General features: G+C 41.9%; 1 protein-coding gene across 7 annotated transcripts in view; it reads left to right on the top strand.

Moving 5' to 3' along the window:
* LOC107000097 (uncharacterized) overlaps positions 1 to 19397 on the top strand; it is a 118167-nt gene that overhangs the window by 5510 nt on the left and 93260 nt on the right. Inside the window, exon 4 of one of the 7 annotated variants that reach the window (XR_013397998.1) lies at positions 6959 to 7646. The exons of the other annotated variants lie outside the window; for them this stretch is intronic. The gene's annotated coding sequence lies outside the window, so the exon portion shown is untranslated. Of the gene's footprint in view, positions 1 to 6958; positions 7647 to 19397 lie in introns of those variants that run through there. 7 annotated transcript variants of the gene reach the window in all.

Raw genomic sequence — 19397 nt, 5'->3', positions numbered from 1 at the left:
TCAAAGATGACAGCTGGCCACAGGACTAAGTCTGGCCACTAAGATGTGAGTGGATGCTTCCAGAAAAGCTCTCCAAAGAGGCTACCTCTAGCCAGGCACGGTGGCTCACGCCTGTAGTCCTAGCACTTTGGGAGGCCAAGGTGGTGGATCACCAGAGGTCAGGAGTTTGAGACCAGCCTGGCCAACATGGCAAAACCCTGTCTCTACTAAACATACAAAAATTAACCGGACATGGTGCCGCACGCCTGTGATCCCAGCTACTCAGGAGGCTGAGGAGGGAGAATTGCTTGAACCCAGGAGGTGGAGGTTTGCAGTGAGCTGAGATGGTGCCACTGCACTCCAGCCTGCATGACAAGAGCAAGACTCCATCTCAAAAAAAAAAAAGCTACCTCTTCTCTGCTTCTTGGAGTATGGTCATGATAGCTGGAGTTCTAGCATCCAGTGGTAGTTTTCCTTGATTGGCCCCCAGACGATAGGTACTATGACCAAGACCTGTGGGGCCATCATGTGTACTTGGCTCCCCATAGGAGAATCCAGGATGGAATGGAATGATACAGTAGGCAGGCTCCGGAGCCAAGATACGGTATAAGTGGTAAAAATAAATGATTCACCCAAGAGGCAGATTAGGCCCATGAAAATTAGAAGGATTGTCTGATGTATTACTTTAATACAGCACTTCTTCAGTATTCCCAGAACTGTAGCTAACGGTTCCTGTGAACAGGAAGCTCCTTGAATATACCCTGGCAAGAAATCTTTCTATCCAAGGTGACTGACTTTGGGAGGGGATTTATTGAGTGTCTCCCCCGAGCCAGGCACTTTCAGATACCTTAATCTTAGTTAACTGGCTTCACTTCAGACCCTGTTCCTAACAGGACAAAACCCGACAGCATTTTAAAAGCCAAAAAGGGATAGTTGATGAGTTGTACTTGTCTCTGTCTCACTTTAGTAACCTCCAAGGAACTCAAAAGGCACTGCAGCTATAATTCAACATTAAAATAGCCCTGGGCCCCCCAGGAGCAGCTCAATAGACCCTACTGAAGTGGGTGGTCCTGTCCCTCCCCTGCTTAAAATCCGTCAATAGCTTCTCATTGTTTTTAGACTAAAAACCCAGCCCACCTGACAGTCAAGTTGGCCTGCTCCCCAGGCTTTCTCCCCAGCCGCTCAAACCTGCTCACAACTTCCTTGGTGTCTGCCACTGTGGCGTCTCACTTTGCTCCTGTGACCTCGTCCCTCTGAGCGCTATTCCTCCCCACCTCTGCATCTGACTTAACCTTCAAGGCCTGGCACAAACAATGCTTTTCCTTTGTCCTTCATACTGAAGACTGGAGATGATAAACTCACATAGATTCTCTCTGAATAAATATTTCCCATGCCAGTTAGCATTTTTTTAAAACTATAATGACTGCAAAATATATTAGGTGTACTCTAACTTATTTAACCTCTGCCCAGTGAATGGACATTTCATTTGTTTCTTTTTCAGGATAATAAAAACAGTTCCGGGATGAAAAAAAAAATTTTTTTTTTGTATTTTTAGTAGAGACGGGGTTTCACCATGTTAGCCAGGATGGTCTCTCTCTCCTGACCTCGTGATCCGCCCATCTCGGCCTCCCAAAGTGCTGGGATTACAGGCGTGAGCCACTGCACCCGGCCAGGGATGAACATTTTTATATGCTAATCTTTGTCTGTATCTGCTCATTTCTATAAAAGGAATCATTAGAATTGGAAAATCTAGGTCATTTTGACCAAAAAGGAACATTTTTAAATCTCTTAATATTGCCATATGACATCTTAGAAAGTTTACATCATTTTACACAAATAATTGTTTCCTTATTGATGGTCCAAACCTAGAGAATTTTTGGTCATTCTGTGATCTGTAATTGGACAAATTTCCGTTGCTCCTAGCAGCATTTTATACATACTTATCAAGATGTATTATGATTTATACACACTTATCAAGATGTATTATGTTTTGCTTGCATTTCTCCAAGTAAGCTCTGAAGTGCAAAACAGAACTTGTTTTACTCTTTGTAGCACGATACTGAGAACAGTAACACCTAACAGGCATCAAGGCCCTTTCTAGGTAAATCTGCAGAAAGAGTAATTGTCTCAATCTCAGTTTCCCTGTGATAGATCAAAATAAAGCTTTCCATACCTAACCTAGGGAAGCTGCATACAGTTGAAGAGCTATATTCATCTTAACCTGGCCCTGACAGCTCCTCAACATGTTTTTCTTTTCCAAGTTCCACATTGCTTTACCATGTCCTTTTAACAGTCCCATTTTTTATTTTATCCATCACACGAACTTGTAGTTGGTTCTGCCTGCAGCGTTTCTCCATGATATAACCTCATCATATACACTCAGGAGCCTGAGAAATGAGTATCACAAACCACAGAGTCTTCTTGTTGCTTAGTTACCGTCCTGCATTTCCTGGGGACTTTACCTTGGCAAAGTATATGATGCTACATTTTAATGAATGTTGATCAGTCACTGTATGATAAATGCCAGGAAAAACAGAGATAAAAAGAAAGAAGTGTGAATCCCGCTCTTCTGCCTATATCCCAGCTCCATTTTCACGTCTTTTTGTATCAGCCCCCAGAATCTGGGGTCTTCTGTTTGAAAATGAGATGGATTCCATAACATCTGTATAGCTCTGCTTGCTATGGTACTGGGCTGGAAAGAGGCAGGTCAAAGCAGGTGCCCCCCTCACCAGTGTGCCCTGAGGATGCAAAGGCCCTGTTTGCCTGGTGATAACACCTTCAGTGCCCATTAGGGGGCCCAAAATTGCCAGTTGACTATCCCTTTGGGACTGACGCCTTAAAATCTCATTTTGTCTTTGAGAAGTGGTATTTGGAATGTTCACACATCAAAATGAAAATTATCGTTTTCTGCTAGCACAGTGTATCTTAGCTAGTGTATCTTAGCCAGCTGGCTCACCTCTCAAGGCACTAAAGGAACAGAAAAACACAGGGCAATCTCTGTAAGCCTCATTCCTTCACTCGGTAACCTGTGAGAAGCTAGAGAGAAAGGACCAGTGAGAGCACAGGATCAGCTCTTGCCGGGGATCCAGCCAGGAGCCACCATGGAGGGCCTGGAGCACTCAGAGGAAAACATGGGGACATCAAGTATGCAGGAGATCAGGCGAAAAACAGTGAAGTCAGCTCCAGAAAGACTCATACCTCTCACCCCCACTGCCTCAACCTCCTCTCAAGGTGTAGAGTTCACAACTTTTCCTTGGGAAGCTTCTGTGTCTACAGTGCTCAACAGAAGAGACGAACAGGGTTTAGGTTACTATCTTCCATACCCTAAACGTGAACACTGTAATATTGGAAATACACTAGCAAAAGGAAAGCACTTCTCAGGAAGGAAAAATATATCTACTCCTGCTAACAGTTTTCTCCATTCACAAAATATTACTCATTTTTTTAAACTTTGGAAAGAATATTAATATTCATAGATGTCAGATTAGTTGGGCAAAATATGCTAAAAATTGCCATTTAATTTATAATAGTGAAAAACTGAATGCAACCTAAATGCCCATGAATGATAGCTAGTTACATACAGTGGACTACAATGGAATTCTATGAAGTCATAAAAATAAGGATGTACATCTGTATTTATTGTTACAGAAAGAAAGCTACAAAATATTGTCGAGAGAGAAAGCAGACTGCAAAACTGAATATATATGCAAAGAGATGTCTTTAGGGATATTTACTGTTAAACAGTGATTAACTTAGTTGTCTTTTTTCCTCTGTTCTTTCTTTTCTTTTTTCTTTTTTGCTTTAAATCTGTACCTTTTTAAAAAGCAGTAATACACTTTCTCCCTCCAAAAAAGAATAGCCTAGCGAAATCTTTTACTTCAAATTCTTTTCCCATTATTAATCTTTGTATCAACCATTGTGGTTTGCTAAAACCAGGAAGGATTGTAGAGTAGAATCCATGCCCACGATAGAACAAAATCCAAGCAGGAAGACACTTCATATGTGGTTATAAGACCAGGAGGACCAGGAGACAAAGGGAAGCCATGGTGTGTGTGTGTGTGTGTGTTTTGTTTTGAGAGAGTGTCGTTCTGTCACCCAGGCTGGAGTACAGTGGTACCATCATAGCTCACTGCAGCCTCCAACCCCTGGGCTCCAGCAATCCTCCCACCTAAGCCTCTCTAGTATCAGGGACTACAGGTGTGCATCACCACATCCAGCTAATTTTTAGTTTAGTTTTTTTTTTTTTTGGTTTTTTTTTTTTGAGACAGGGTCTTGCTATGTTGCCCAGGCTAGTCTCAAACTCGTAGGCTCAAGTAAACCTTCCAAAGCACTGGGATTACAGGTGCAAGCCACCATACCCAGCCTAGAAGCAATGGTTCTGATCCAGGAAAAGTGCAGCCTGGAAACTCAGCATTATGTACAGAATCCTAGCTCTTAGACTAAAAGGCATCAACTGGTACAATTTCTTGCCTTTGGGCACCAAACGTGTTAGCTTCCATTTTATTTAACTTACTGTAAAATTATATTAGCTATGCTGCCACTTAAGCCAAGATGCTTTCTGTCTAGTCACTTAGGTTCCATCCTTTTGAGGGCCCTGCCGTTTCATTGCCTCTCCTTTCCCATTCCCCTCCCCAAGGCTGTACTTTGAGTAACTGTATGTGCATTTTCCTGTGCCTTTTCATTATTAAAACACTGTAAAAGGTAATGTCTCCAAAATGCAAACCATAGTCTTCTCCATTGAAAAATATTTTCCAGGCTAGGTCCTCCACCTGGATAACAGAGTGAGACTCTGTCTCACAAAAACAAAAAAACTCATTAAACTGTATAACTAAAATGGGCGCATTTTATTTTATGTAAACCATATCTCAGTAAAGTGTATTTATTTATTTATTTATTTATTTAGAAACAAGGTCTTGCCCCGTTGCCCAGGTTAAAGTGCAGTGGCATAATCATGGTTCACTGTAGCGTTGAACTCCTGGGCTCAAGTGATCCTCCTACCACAGCCTCCTCCCAAGTAGTTGGGACCATGGGCATGTGCCACCATGCCCAGCTAATTTTTTTTTAAGAGATGAGGGTCTCGCTATGTTGCCCAGGCTGCTCTCGAACTTCTGACCACAAGAGATCCTCCTGTCTTGGCTTCCCAAAGTTCTGGGATTACAGGTGTGAACCACCATGCCTGACCAAAGTTGATTTGAAAAAATGAAAGGGGAACCGAGCACAGTGGCTCATGCTTATAATCAATTCTAGCACTTTGGGAGGCTGAGGTGGGTGGATCACCTGAGGTAGGGAGTTCGAGACCAGGCTGACCAACATGGATAAACTCTTGTCTCTACTAAAAATACAAAATTAGCTGGGCGTGGTGGCACATGCCTGTAATCCCAGCTACTCGGGAAGCCTCAGCTTGAACCCAGTAGGTGGAGGCTGCAGTGAGCCAAGATCATGCCATTGCACTCCAGCCTAAGAAACGAGAGCAAAACTCTGTCTCAAAAAAAAAAAAAAAAGAATGAGTTCTGGGCTTGGTGGCTCACACCTGTAATCCCAGTACTTTGGGAGGCCAAGGTGGGTGGATCACCTGAGGTCAGGAGTTCAAGACCAGCCTGGCCAACATGGCCACAAACCCCTCTCTACTAAAAATACAAAAAAGTAGCCGAGTGTGGTGGCACATGCCTGTAATCCCAGCTATTCAGGCAGCTGACACACAAGAATCGCTTGAACCTAGGAGGCAGAGGTTGCAGTGAGCCAAGATCATGCCACTGCATTCCAGTCTGGGTGACAGAGTGAGACTCCATGTCAAAAAATGAAACAAAACAAAAATGAAAGGGAAATAAGAGTCATTACGAATATAATTAGGTTTAAATTTTTAGTTAAAATCAAATTTTGATTGAACTGGGATTGCCAAAAATGTCCTTAACTTCGTATCTCCAAATAAAACTCTTGCAGTTAATTTATGTTGTTTATACACCTAGGTAATTCTCTATATTTTTATAGTATGTTGACACTTAAAATTTCAATCTCTTCTAGTAGTTCCATGAGTGGGACTGAGGGGGTGATGGGTGTTCTCATTATAGCCTTCAGAAAGCTGCCTATATATAAGTGTGCACAAATAACTATTATTCAGAGAATTAGAATCATCACAAAATATCCTTTATGAAGGATAAATATAGGCTAATGTATCCTTTATGACTGTTAAATATAGCCTAATGTTTCTTTTATTCTTCAGACCCAGTTCAACTATATAGAAAAAAAATGTATGCACAAAAGCAGCACTCTATAATTAAAAAAATATTCCTTATTGGTCTTTTGGATTTTGGTTCTGCATAAGTATGAGTTTCTCATCAGGCCTCTCTAGACTACTAAAGCCTAAAGCAATGCTTCCCCTATCTCAGCTCTTAGAGGAATTACTGGGTGTCTTGTTTATTTGGCAATTCCGTGCTTACAAACTCTCTTTTCAATGGGATCTTCAGCTCCTTGAGACCACAGTAGATACCTAAGTATTTGTCAGTGTAATTTTTTGTATTGATTTACTGAATTCAAAGAGTTTATACAAATATTTTGTTTACAGGGTTTCATTACAATCCAAATAAGCTTGTATGCTTAGTAATTCCAGAAATGTTGTAGGTATTCAGATTAGCGTTGCTCATTCATGCTATTTAATTTACAGAGCTCAGCTGAAGTAATTTTCTCCAGTGGATGATGTAAGGGAGTCATTGGCAGAGAAGCAAGAGACTTGGCTTCAGAGTGGGCAGTAACAGGGCTGAATCTGGTTTTACAAAGCAGGTACTGTAAAGCTCTCATTGCCTCTCTGAGGACAAGGCTTTGAGCCATGAGTCCCAGGGTCCTCTAAGTGGAGGCTTCTTAAAGGAATTGAGCCTCGTTTCCTGGATTTGAGGTTTATTCTTTTTCACGTTCCCTTTGTACACCAAATATATTTAGTATTTATTATATTTTAAGTTTAGACCTTTGGAATTTTTTTTTTTAGACAGAGTCTCACTCTCGCCCAGGCTGGAGTGCAGTGGCGTGACCTCAGCTCACTGCAACCTCCGCCTCCCAGGTTCAAGCAATTCTCCTACCTCAGCCTCCTGAGTAGCTGCGACTACAGGCATGTGCCCACCACGCCCTGCTAATTTTTGTATTTTTAGTAGAGACAGGGTTTCATCATGTTTGCCAGGCTGGTCTCAAACTCCTTACCTCAGGTGATCTGCCTGCCTTGGCCCCTGAACATGTCGGGATTACAGGCGTGAGCCACCGCGCCAGGCCACGGTTTGATGAGTTTTGAGAAAGTAATATACGCACGTAACCACCATCACCACAATGAAGATCTAGAACATTTCCATCATCCCCAAATTCCCTGGTACTCATCCCTGGTCCCAGGCAAGCCCTCATCTGTTTTCTGTCACTGCGGATCAGATTTGTCTCTTCTAGAGTCTCATAAAAATGTGATCTTATGAAATGTGTAGACTCTTGTGCGTAAGGTTTCTTTTCCTCAGCATAATGTTTTTAGACTTGTCTATGTTGCATGAATGAGTGGTTCATTTCTGTTTATCACTGAGTATTTTTCCACTGTATGTATATACCACAATTTGTTTATATACCACAAATGTTGATGGACATTTAGGCTTTGTCCAGTTTCGTCTATTATAAATAAAGCCATTATGAACATCTATGTACAATTTTTGTGTGTACGTTTTCTCTTGGGTAAATATCTAGGAGTAAGACTACTAGGTTGTATGCTAAGTGTATGTTTAATTTTAAAAGAAATGGCAGCCGGGTGCAGTGGCTCACATATGTAATCCCAGCACTTTGGGAGGCCGAAGTGGACAGATCACCTGAGGTCAGGAGTTCAAGACCAGCCTAGCCAACATGGCGAAACCCCATGTCTACTAAAACTACAAAAAAATTAGCCGGGCATGGTGGCACACGCCTGTAATCCCAGGTACTTGGGAGGTTGAGACAGGAGAATTGCTTGAACCCGGGAGGTGGAGGTTGCAGTGAGCTGAGCTCACACCACTGCTCTCCAGCCTGAGCGACAGTGCGAGACTCCATCTCAAAAAAAAAAAAAAATGGCCAAACTGTTTTCCAAAGTCCTGGTACCATCTTACATCCCACCAGTAAAGTTATGAGAGTTGTAGTTGCCGTACGTTCTCACTGATAATAACTTGCTATCATCAGTCTTTTTAATTTTCACCATTCTAATGGATATGTAGTGGTATCTAACTGTGGTTTTACTTTGCATTTCCGTGATGACTAATGATGTTGACATATTTTTGTTTGCATGTTGGATATTCATGTATCTTTGTAAAGTGCCTATTCAGTGTGTTTTCCAATTTAGTTGGGTTGGTTGTCTTCTTATTCAGTTGTAATAATTATTCATATTCTAGATACAATACCTTTGGCAGATATGTAGATATGTGTTGTGTGACTATTTTCTCCCAGTCTGTGATTTGTCTTCATTTTGTTAGCATTGTCTTTTGAAGAGCAGAAGTCTTTAACTTTGTAAAAGTCTAATTTTTAGCTATCTTCTTTTATAGCTCTTATCTTTTTTTGTTTGTTTTTGTGTGTGTGTGTGTCTTCAATTATCTAAGAACTCTTTGACTCCCTACAGATCATGTAAATGTTCTCCTATGTTTTATTTTAGACATTTTAAGTTTTACCTTTTTTGGGGGGGGAGGGACAGAATCTCTCTCTGTCACACAGGATGGAGTGTAGCAGCACGATCTCAGCTCACCGCAGCCTCCGCCTCTCAGGTTCAAGCAATTCTGCCTCAGCCTCCCAAGTAGCTGGGACTACAGGAGGTAGTCCCACTGCCACACCCACTAATTTTTGTATTTTTAGTAGAGATGGGGTTTCACCATGTTGGCCAGTGTGGTCTTGATCTCCTGACCTGGTGATCCACCCGCCTTGTTCTCCCATAGTGCTGGGATTACAGGCGTGAGCCACCGCACCCATCCAAGTTTTACCTTTTAAGCTTAGGTACACGGTCCAATTTGAGGTGAATTTTGTGTATGAGTAAGTTAATAATCAATGTTCATTTTTTCCCATATGGTTATCCAGCTTTTCCTGCACCATTTGTTGAAAAGACTTTCTCCTATTGACTTACTATGGCCACTTTGTCAAAAATTACTTGCCCATAGACATGTGGGTTCATTTATTTTGTTCCATTAATCCAAATGTTGATCCCATAATAATAATGTAGCTTTAGACTGAAGTGTAGTGGCATGATCACAGGTCATTTCATCCTCAACCACCCAGACTCAAGCAATCCTCCTCCTGTCTCAGCCTTCCAAGTAACTGAGACCACAGGTGTGCACCACCACACCTGGCTGCTGTTTTTGTAGAGATGGGGTTTCACCACATTGCCCAGGCTGATCTTGAATTCCTGGGCTCAAGCAGTCTTCTCACCTCAGCCTCCAAAAGTGCTGGGATTATAGGTGTGAGCCACCGTGCCCCACCCCTGCTGGGATTTCAGTTAAGATTATGTTGTATCTATGGAACAATTTGGGAAAAATGGTCATTATCATATTTAGTCTTGTAGTTCATAGACATAGTATATCTCCATTTATTTGCATCTTTAATTTTCAACATAGCATTCAGCAATGTTTTTATAATTTTAATTGTATAGGTGCCTTGCATGTATTACGTTAAATTTATCCCTAACTAGTCCATGTTTTTGATACTATAGTAAATGGTGTGTGTGTGTGTGTGTGTGTGTATATATATATATATATATATATATTTTTTAGACAGAGCCTCACTCTGTCACCCAGGCTGGAGTGCAGTTGTGTAATCATAGCTCACTACAGCCTTGACCTCCTGAGCTCAAGCAGTCCTCCTGCCTCAGCCTCCCAAGTAGCTGGGATGACAGTGTGCACTACCACGCCCAGATAATTTTTTTTTTTTTTTTTTATTGAGACAAGGTCTTGCTGTGTTGCCCAGGCTGGTCTCAACCTCCTGGACTCAAGTGATCTTCCCTTCTCAGCCTCTCAAAGTGCTGGAATTACAGGTGTGAGCCACCATGCCCAGCCAGAGGCATTGTTTTTGATACTATAGTAAATATTTTATTTAAATTTCCAGGTGGTCATTGCTAGTATGCAGAAAATATTGTTTTGTATTAACCTATGCTAAAGTCACATTATTTTGATTTGCTTTTCATAAAGATTCCTTAAATGTTTCTACGTAAACAATCATGTCATCTGCAGATAGACAGTTTTATTTCTTCTTTTCAGTCTGTATGGTTTTCTTTGCCTTTTTCTTGCCTATTGTACTGGCTAGGACTTCCAGAGTAATGTTTAATAGAAATCCTGAGACTGGACATCCTTGCCTTATTCTCAATCTGAGGAGAAAGTATTCGGTTGTTCATCATTAACAGATGATGTTAGCAGAAGGTTTTTCAGAGATTGTGTACTCTACCAGGATGAAGAAGGTCCCCTCTATTTCCAGTTTGCTAAGAGTTTTAAAATTGTGAATGGGTGGTGAATTTTGTTAAATATTTTTCTGCATCTAATAAGAGAATTGTATATGATTTTTCTCCTTTATTCTGTAATATGGTAGTTATGTTGATTTTTTTAGTGTTAAACCAAGCTTGCATTCTTGGGATAAACCCCACTTAGTCATGATGCATTATCCTTGCTGTATATTGCTGAATTCAGTTTGCCTAAAATTTAATTAAGGATTTTTGCATCTGTATTCAGTGAGGTATACTGGTCTCTAGTGTTCTTTCCTTTCAATGTCATTGTCTAGGCTCAAAAAAATGACTAGAGAAGTGATCTTTCTTTATTTTTAGAATGAGTTTGTGTGTGTTTGTTAACAAATTGTTTTTTTCCTTAAATATTTGATAGAATTTACTCCTAAAGCCACCTCAGTCTGAAATTTCTTTGCGAGAAGTTTTAATTCATAATTAAATTTCCTTCGTATATGTAGGGCTAGTTTCTTTTTTTTTTCTTTTTTTTTTTTTTTTTTTTTTGAGACAGAGTGTCACAGTGTCGCCTGGGCTGGAGTGCAATGGCGCGATCTTGGCTCACTGCAACCTTTACCTCCCGGGTTCAAGCGATTATCCTGCTTCAACCTCCTGAGTAGCTGGGATTACAGGCATCCGCCACCATGCCCGGCTAATTTTTTGTATTTTTAGTAGAGACGGGGTTTCACTATGTTGGCCATGCTGGTCTAAAACTCCTGAGATGAGGATAATTTTTTGTATTTTTAGTAGAGACGGGGTTTCATTATGTTGGCCAGGCTGGTCTCAAACTCCTAACCTCATGATTCGCCCACCTCAGCCTCCCAAAGCACTGGGATTACAGCGTGAGCCACTGTGCCTGGCCTTCTTTCTATAGTTTCTTGAATCACTGTGGTTAATCGGCATTCAACCAATTTGTCCATTTTATCTATGCCTTTGAATTTATTTATATAATTATAATATTCTTTTTTTGTTTTAATGTCTGCAAGATCTGTGGTGATATCATCTCTTTCATTCCTAATGTTAGTAATTTTTTCTTTTCCTCCTTGCTCTTATTGTTTGTTTGCTTTGAGACAGGTTCTCATTCTGTCACCCAGACCGGGCTGGAACACAGTAGCGATCATAACTCAGTCAGCCTCAAACTGCTGGTCTCAGGCAGTCCTCCTGCCTCAGCCTCTCAAATTGTTGGAATTACAGGTGTGAGCCAGCCACTGTGTTCAGCCTCTTTTAATTCCTATATGTATTAGCCAGTTGAGGTGGCTTACTTGAACCCAAGAGTTCTGGGCAACACAGCAAGACCTCATCTCTACAAATAATTTTAAAAATTAGCTGGGGCATGGTGGCACACACCTGTGGTCTCAGCTACTCGAGAGGCTGAGACAGGAGGATCTCTTGAGCTCGGGCAGTCAAGGCTTCAGTAAGCCGTGATCACGCCACTGCACTCTGGCCCAGGTGACACTGTAAGACTCTGTCTCAAAAAATAAATAAATAAATACATATAGAAAATCTGAGTAGCCCTATATATACTAAGGAAATTTAATTATCAATTAAATTGTCACCTGGGTAACAGAGTGAGACCATGTCTCAAGGGAAGCGGGGGGAGGGGAGAGTCATGTATTTATTATTTCCTTTCTTTTACTTTGTTTTACTTTGGTTTAATTTATTCTTTTACTATCTTTTTTGTTTTTACTGAGTCATCATTATTGTTCTACCACTCGAATCACTGCATTGCTGCTGCTAAATGGCCAACAGACCAACAGATCCTTGCATAGAAACAAAAAAAGCCCTTGCTTTTCAATATTACCAAAGGGAAATGTATAGTCAGAACTGCAAGAAAATTGCTGTGTGATCCGGCTTCTGTCACATTTTAGTTTACAATACAGGAGCATAAAGTAGCTATTCAACTACCTCAAAAATAAGAGAATCATTTACCTTTCTGTGTATAACCTAATTAAAACCATGTCAGATCCAGCAAACCTGATTTTCATCTCTCTCCAGTAGATATAGGAGTATATATTAATATTTCTACTTCATGACTAGATAGGGGACTAACTTAAAATTGGCTACTCAGTTATCACTTGTAAGGCCCACAGTTGCACCTGGGTAGGTGGGTAGTTGCACATGCACACAGTTGGTGGTCACAACTCTGCTTTCTTGCCCTTCTCCTTAACATGGAGCTATTTAATCTTATTTATTTATTTATTTAGAAATAGAGTCTGGCTGTGTCACCTTGGCTGGAGTGCAGTGGCACAATCATGGGTAGAGACAAGGTCTTGCTGTGTTGCCCAGGCTGGCCTCAAACTCCTGGTCTCAAGTGATCTTCCCACCTCAGCCTCCCGAGTAGCTGGGACTATAGACATACACAACCACGCTCTGCCAATTTTGAAATTTTTTGTAGAAATGAGGTCTCCCTATGTTGCCCGCGCTGATCTTGAACTCCTGGCCTCAAGCAGTCCTCCCACCTCAGCCTCCCAAGTGCTAGTATTACAGGCAAGAGCCACCGTGCCAGGCTGGAACTATGTAAGGTAGCACTTAGCCCTGTATGTACATGTTACTAACAGTGGTTGTGTAGATCACTCCTCCAAAGGGAAAGTCTCTCTAGATGGGTCTTTGACCCAGTTAAGCAGTAGCTTCCTCCAAATGGTGCCCACCTGTCCATTGACTGGGACATTTGAAGACAAAGTGAGTCTTCACTCACCATCACCATTCCCCACATCTGCTTTCCCTGGGAGCGCACACACTTAGGAGGGCAGTGCTGCTTCATCCACAAGCAGTGACAGCCAGCCAGGATTTGTGAAATGTCTCTCAAAGAAATGTGCTCTCTTCCATGCTGAGAGATGCCACATGGTCACAGTACAGTCTTCATGCAGTTGTAGCTTAGACTTCCAGATTCAAAGGTCAGAAACCAGCTTGGAATTTTCCTGGTCCTAACTCAAACCTGGCATAAGTCAAAGTTTAAATCCAGCAGGCTCCACAGGAAATCAGATTGAACACATGTGCTGCTTGGTCAAGCAAGGACCCTGGAGTAGAGAAATAGGTCATCTTGGTCATGAAAGCCACATCACCACCTGCAAGAGGACAGGCACTTGGTTCTGTTCACTGCCGTGCCCTCAACTCCTAGAGTAGGACCTGGTGCAGAGTGTGATCAGAAAATATTTATTGAGTCCCAGGTACAGTGGCTCATGCCTGTAATCCTAACACATTGGAAGACTAAGGTGGAGGATCACTTGAGCCCAAGAGTTTGAGACCAGCCTGGGTGACACAGGGAGACCCTATCTCTATAAAAAATAAACTTAAAAAAAAAAATTAGGCTGGGCGCGATGGCTCACACCTGTAATCCCAGCACTTTGGAAAATTGAAGCGGATGGATAGTCTGAGGTCAGGAGTTCAAGACCAGCCTGGCCAACTTGGTGAAACCCCATCTCTACTAAAAATACAAAAATTAGCCGGGCATGGTGGTGGGCGCCTATAATCCCAGCTACTCAGGAGGCTGAGGCAGGAGAATCGCTTGAACCTGAGAGGTGGAGGTTGCAGTGAGGTGAGATTGTACCACTGCACTCCAGTCTGGGCAACAGAGCGAGACTTGGTCTACACACTTTGTAATCTAAAACATTCTCTACCAATACTGCAATCAGTGAATTCTTGCTTTATTGATACATTCTAGTATTCAGTGGTGATTTTAATACACTGTTTTGGTAGTTTCTGCTTTCAGTTTTCGTTGCTGTGGCCATTGCCTTAAACAGAAATAAAAAACTAAAACAATTTTACAACCATCCAAAAGAGGCTTGGAAACTTTTTTTTGGCTAGATGTCCATAGCACAATTTAATTCAGTAAACATAAACAGTTAAAATTATTCCAGTACAAAACCATGTTTTAAAAAAGAGATTACACCCAATTTTGGCAACAACACCCAGGAAATAAGCATTCTTTTACATTTGGTTCAAACTTTCTGAATGGCAGTTGTGCAACACTTGTTGTGAAAAGCTTTAGAATATTATAAACATGTTAATCCCATATTTTCATTTCTATGAATTCATCCAAAAGAGATAACAATGGATGTGGGTAGAGACAGAGCCGTATGGAATGCACACCGCAGTGATGAACATGTGGTCCAGCTCTGCCATCAAGGAGGTGAGAACATGGGGGAAGATTTTTATCGAAGTTTCTTTTCTGGAGCATGTGCTCAGGTTAAACACCTGCTCTGTATCTCTAGCTTCTGACCCCTACCCCTGGCCAGCTCTGTTACTCCAGTACACTGCTAGGCAGGCAGAGTATGGCCAGAGTATTCACAACAGTGCATCACTAAATCAAGTGGGATTCACACAATGGAATATACTAATGCATCATTAAAAATCACATTGTAAAAGAAGATTTAATAACAGAAAAAATGCACTGTATATGACATATTTTTAAAATATTACGTCAGTCACAATAAAAGACAAATATTGTCTGATTCCACTTATATGGGATAGAGTAGTCAAAATTATAGAGGCAGAAGGTAGAAATAGGTCTGGGTGGAAACTGGAATGAGATGTTCTTAGCGTTTCAGTTTTACAAGATGAAAAGAGTGATGGAGACAGATGGCGGTGGTGGTTGCACAACATTATGAATGTATTTAGTACTATTGAACTGCACACTTAAAAATGGGTAAGATGGCACAGTGAGATACCATCTCACACCAGTCAAAATGGCTGTTACTAAAAAGTCAAAAAAAACAGATGCTGGGTAGCTTGTAGAGAAAAGGGAACGCTTATACACTGCTAGTGGCAGTGTAAGTTAGTCCAGCCACTATGGCAGTTCCTCAAAGAACTTAGAACTATCATTTGACCCAGCAATCCCATTACTGGGTATATACCCAAAGGAATATAAATCGTACTGCCTTAAAGACACATGCATGTGATTGTTCATTGAAGCACTCTTTTTAATAACAAAGACGTGGAATCAATCTAAACGCCCGTCAGCGGTAGACTGGATAAAGAAAATGTGGTTCATATACATCATGGAATACTGTGCAGCCATAAAAAAGAACGAGATTATGTCCTCTGCAGAACATGAATGGAGCTGGAGGCCATCATACTTAGTGAACTAACACAGGAGCAGAAAACCAAATACCACATGTTCTCACTTATAAGTGGGAGCTAAATGATGAGAACACATGGGCACAGAGGGGAACAACACACACTGAGGCCCCCCTTGAGGGAGGAGGGTAAGAGGAAGGAGAAGATCAGAAAAGATAACTACCAGGTACTATGGTAGCTTAGTACCTGGGTGATGAAATAATCTGTACACCCAACCACCCTGACACAAGTTTACCTATGTAACAAACCTGCACATGTATCCCTGAAACTAAAATAAAAGTTTTTTTAAAAGTTATTTAATATTAATGGGACAATACTCATTGCAAGAATCAGACTTCAATTGCTAGCATAAGTAAATGACAGGCAGGAGATACTGAAAATGCAATCTTACGTTCAAGGAGAGGACGCAGGACATTTCTGTGTCATAAATGTACTATGGAAAATAAAAATGAGAAAAATGGAAATACAAAAAAAGGTTATGATGATAAATTTCATATTATTTTACCACAATAAAAAATTTTTTAATAAATTATAAATGGTGTGATATGATTTGGCTGTGTTCCACCCCAATCTCATCTTGAATTGTAGCTCCCACAGTTCCCATGTGTTGTGGGAGGGACCTGGTGGGAGATAATTGAATCACGGGGGTGGTTTCCCCCATACTGTTCTCTTGGTAGTGAATAAGTCTCATGAGATCTGATGGTTTGATAAGGGGTTTCCCCTTTTGCTTGGCTCTCATTCTTTCTTGACTGCCACCCTGTAAGATGTGCCTTTTGCCTTCCACCATGATTGTGAAGCCTCCCAGCGACATGGAACTGTGAGTCCATTAAACCTTTTTGTTTATAAATTACCCAGTCTCGAGTATGTCTTTACCAGCAGCGAGAGAACAGACTACTATGAGTGTGATCTAATTACCATAAAGGGAGAATGAGGACTATTGACACCAAAATATGAGATTAGGATTACAGCTCATTTTTTTTTCTTCTTCTGTTTGTCTTTCCAATTTGCTATGATGAATGTTTCATAATTAGAAAACAAAATTAAATGTTTCCAGCCCCACAAAAAATAACCAGTTTTTTACTTTTATTTTTTTTTTTCCCGAGATGACGTCTCTCTTTATCACCCAGGCTAGAGTGCAGTGGTGCAATCACGACTTTCTGCAACCTCCCCCTCCCAGGCTGAAGTGATCCTCCCACCTCAGCCTCCTGAGTAGCTGAGATTGCAGGAAAGCATCATCACACCAGGCTAGTTTTTTTTTTTTTATCTTTTTTGGTAGAGACGATGTTTCAACATGTTGCCCGGGCTGGTCTCAAACTCCTGGACTTAAGCGGTTCACCTGCCTCAGCCTCCCAAAGTGGTAGGATTACAGGCATGAGCCACCGTGTCTGGCCATTTACTTTTAATCTTAGTAATTTATGCAGAGCCAGTTGTGTGGTGTTGTGGTCTCTCCCCACTTTGAGTTGACTGGATGGTTGTGTAGATTGGGCTTGGGCACACTGAGTAGAGCCTAGGGCAAGGTAAACCACCTGGAGGCTCCTGTGCCTCAGTCCAGCAGCAGGGATAGGCACGGGACTTCGTTGACAATGAAAAAGTGCTTGTTGCCGAGAACCTGAAACAGACGCAAACTCGGGGAAGTGACAGTTACATGGGCAAAGAGACCCAAAGGAATCTGTAAGTATCACCAGCTAACAAGCAACGCAGCTCTACCTGCACATCCTACTTCAGTGCCTTAATATAAATAAAACAAATACTTCACAATCAAATAATTTGCTGCAATGTAAAGAAATTTGTGAAAATGGTATACTATGTGGAATCTATATGTCCCCAGAGATGAGACTGAAAAGACAGTTATCATGAAACCAGTCTTTGGCCTTTGACGGTTTCCAGTTTTTGCCACACTTTCAAACACGAGTCCACGTGAGCTAGCCGCAGCCGTTTCAGGATCATGTGAAACGGATTATCATCCCTGGACTATAGGAAATTGAGGTGTGGGAAAGGTAAAGGAACTGGCCCTAGGTGGTTGTATGCAAGTTGGAAGCAAAGAGACAGCTAAGACCACATCTCCTGATTCCCAGTCCAAGGCACTTTTAATGACCTACAATGCCTAGAAGGAAAGGTGGTAAGGAATCATAGGAAAAAGCCTAAGAGCTAAGCTAAAGGAAAGAGGCTGGGAGCACTGACTCATACCTGTAATCCTGGCATTTTGGGAGGCAAGGCAGGAGGATGGCTTGAGCGTAGGAGTTTGAGGCTACAGAGAGCCATAATCACACCACTGAATTCCAGCAAGGGCAACAGAACAAGACCCCAACTCTTAAAAAAAAAATAAAAAGTAAAAAGGAATACTCTATTGGGATGGTAAGTGTAATTCTCCCATTTCCTCAACATAGTGCTCTCTAAAGATGTGTTCTACCAGATGGGGGGCAGATGCACATACCCCAGGATAAGATGGTCTACTAGGACGTAAAATCTATGCTTTATTTTGTCACAAAAGAGGGAAAATGGCCTGGTACCCTCACATCGTACTACATTAGACAGCCATGGGTCAGGAATGATGCATGTGGTGCCCTGAATTGGGTGTGAGGGCACCATAGTGAGAAGGATGTGGTGTCCACATGCATTAGTTTGCACAGACGGGTTTACAAGTACCTAATTCATATGAATTTTTTTTTTTTTTTTTTTCTGAGACGGAATCTTGCTCTGTCACCCAGGCTGGAGTGCAGTGGCGCGATCTCGGCTCACTGCAAGCTCCACCTCCCGGGTTCACGCCATTCTCCTGCCTCAGCCTCCTGAGTAGCTGGGACTACAGGCACCCGCTACCACACCCAGCTAATTTTGTTTTTGTATTTTTAGTAGAGATGGAGTTTCACTGTGTTAGCCAGGATTGTCTTGATCTCCTGACCTTGTGTTCTGCCCACCTCCACCTCCCAAAGTGCTGGGATTACAGGCATGAGCCACCGTGCCCGGCCAATATGAATTATCTTACATAGCTTTACTAAACAAACCCTTAGTCAAGTGCAAGGTAAACATAATGGCAATATAATTGATTCTAACAAGAAGGAACCAAACAAAAAAATTTTTTTAGATAGTCTTGCTCTGTTGCCCAGGCTGGAGTGCAGTGGCACAATCACAGCTCACTGTGGCCACAAACTCCTGAACTCAAAGCCATCCTCCCACTTCAACCTCTCAAGTAGCTGGGACCACAGGCACACACCACCACGCTTGGCTAATTTTTAAACTTTTTGTAGAGAGGAGGTGTCCCAGGCTGGTCTTGAACTCCTGTGCTTAAGCAGTCCTCCCACCTTAACCTCCCAAAGTGTTGGGATTACAGACATGAGCCACAACACCCAGCCAAAAAAAAATTTCTTTGTGGGGGGGATGGGGTCTCCCTCTGTTGCCCAGGCTGGAGTGCAGTGGCACAATCTTGGATCACTGCAGCCTCGACCTCCCTGGGCTCAAGTGATCCTCCCAAGTAGCTGGGACTGAACGCACATGCCACCATGCCTAGCTAATTTCTCTATTTTTTGTAGAGTGGTCTGGCCATGTTGCCCACACTGGTCTTGAACTCCTGGGCTCAGGTGATCCACCTGCCTCAGCCTCCCAAAGTGCTGGGATTATAGGCATGGGCCACTGCACTCAACCAAAAATAAGTTTTTAATTATCAAGAACATTTGAAATATAAAATTATATCCTCTGTTTTTTGTTTTGTTAATCGAGACGGTCTTGATCTGTGGCCCAGGCTAGAGTGCAGTGGTGCAGTCATAGCTCACTGCAGCCTCGAACTCCTGGGCTCAAAGGATCCTCCTCCCTCAGCCTCTCAAGTAGCTGGGACTACAGGCACGCACCACGATGTCTAGCTAACTTTAGTTATTTTGCTTTTGTAGAGACAGGA

The sequence above is a fragment of the Macaca mulatta genome, chromosome 9 (assembly GCF_049350105.2).
Source record: "Macaca mulatta isolate MMU2019108-1 chromosome 9, T2T-MMU8v2.0, whole genome shotgun sequence".
In the NCBI taxonomy this organism is placed as follows: Eukaryota; Metazoa; Chordata; class Mammalia; order Primates; family Cercopithecidae; genus Macaca; species Macaca mulatta.
This window is presented reverse-complemented; position numbering and strand designations above follow the sequence as displayed.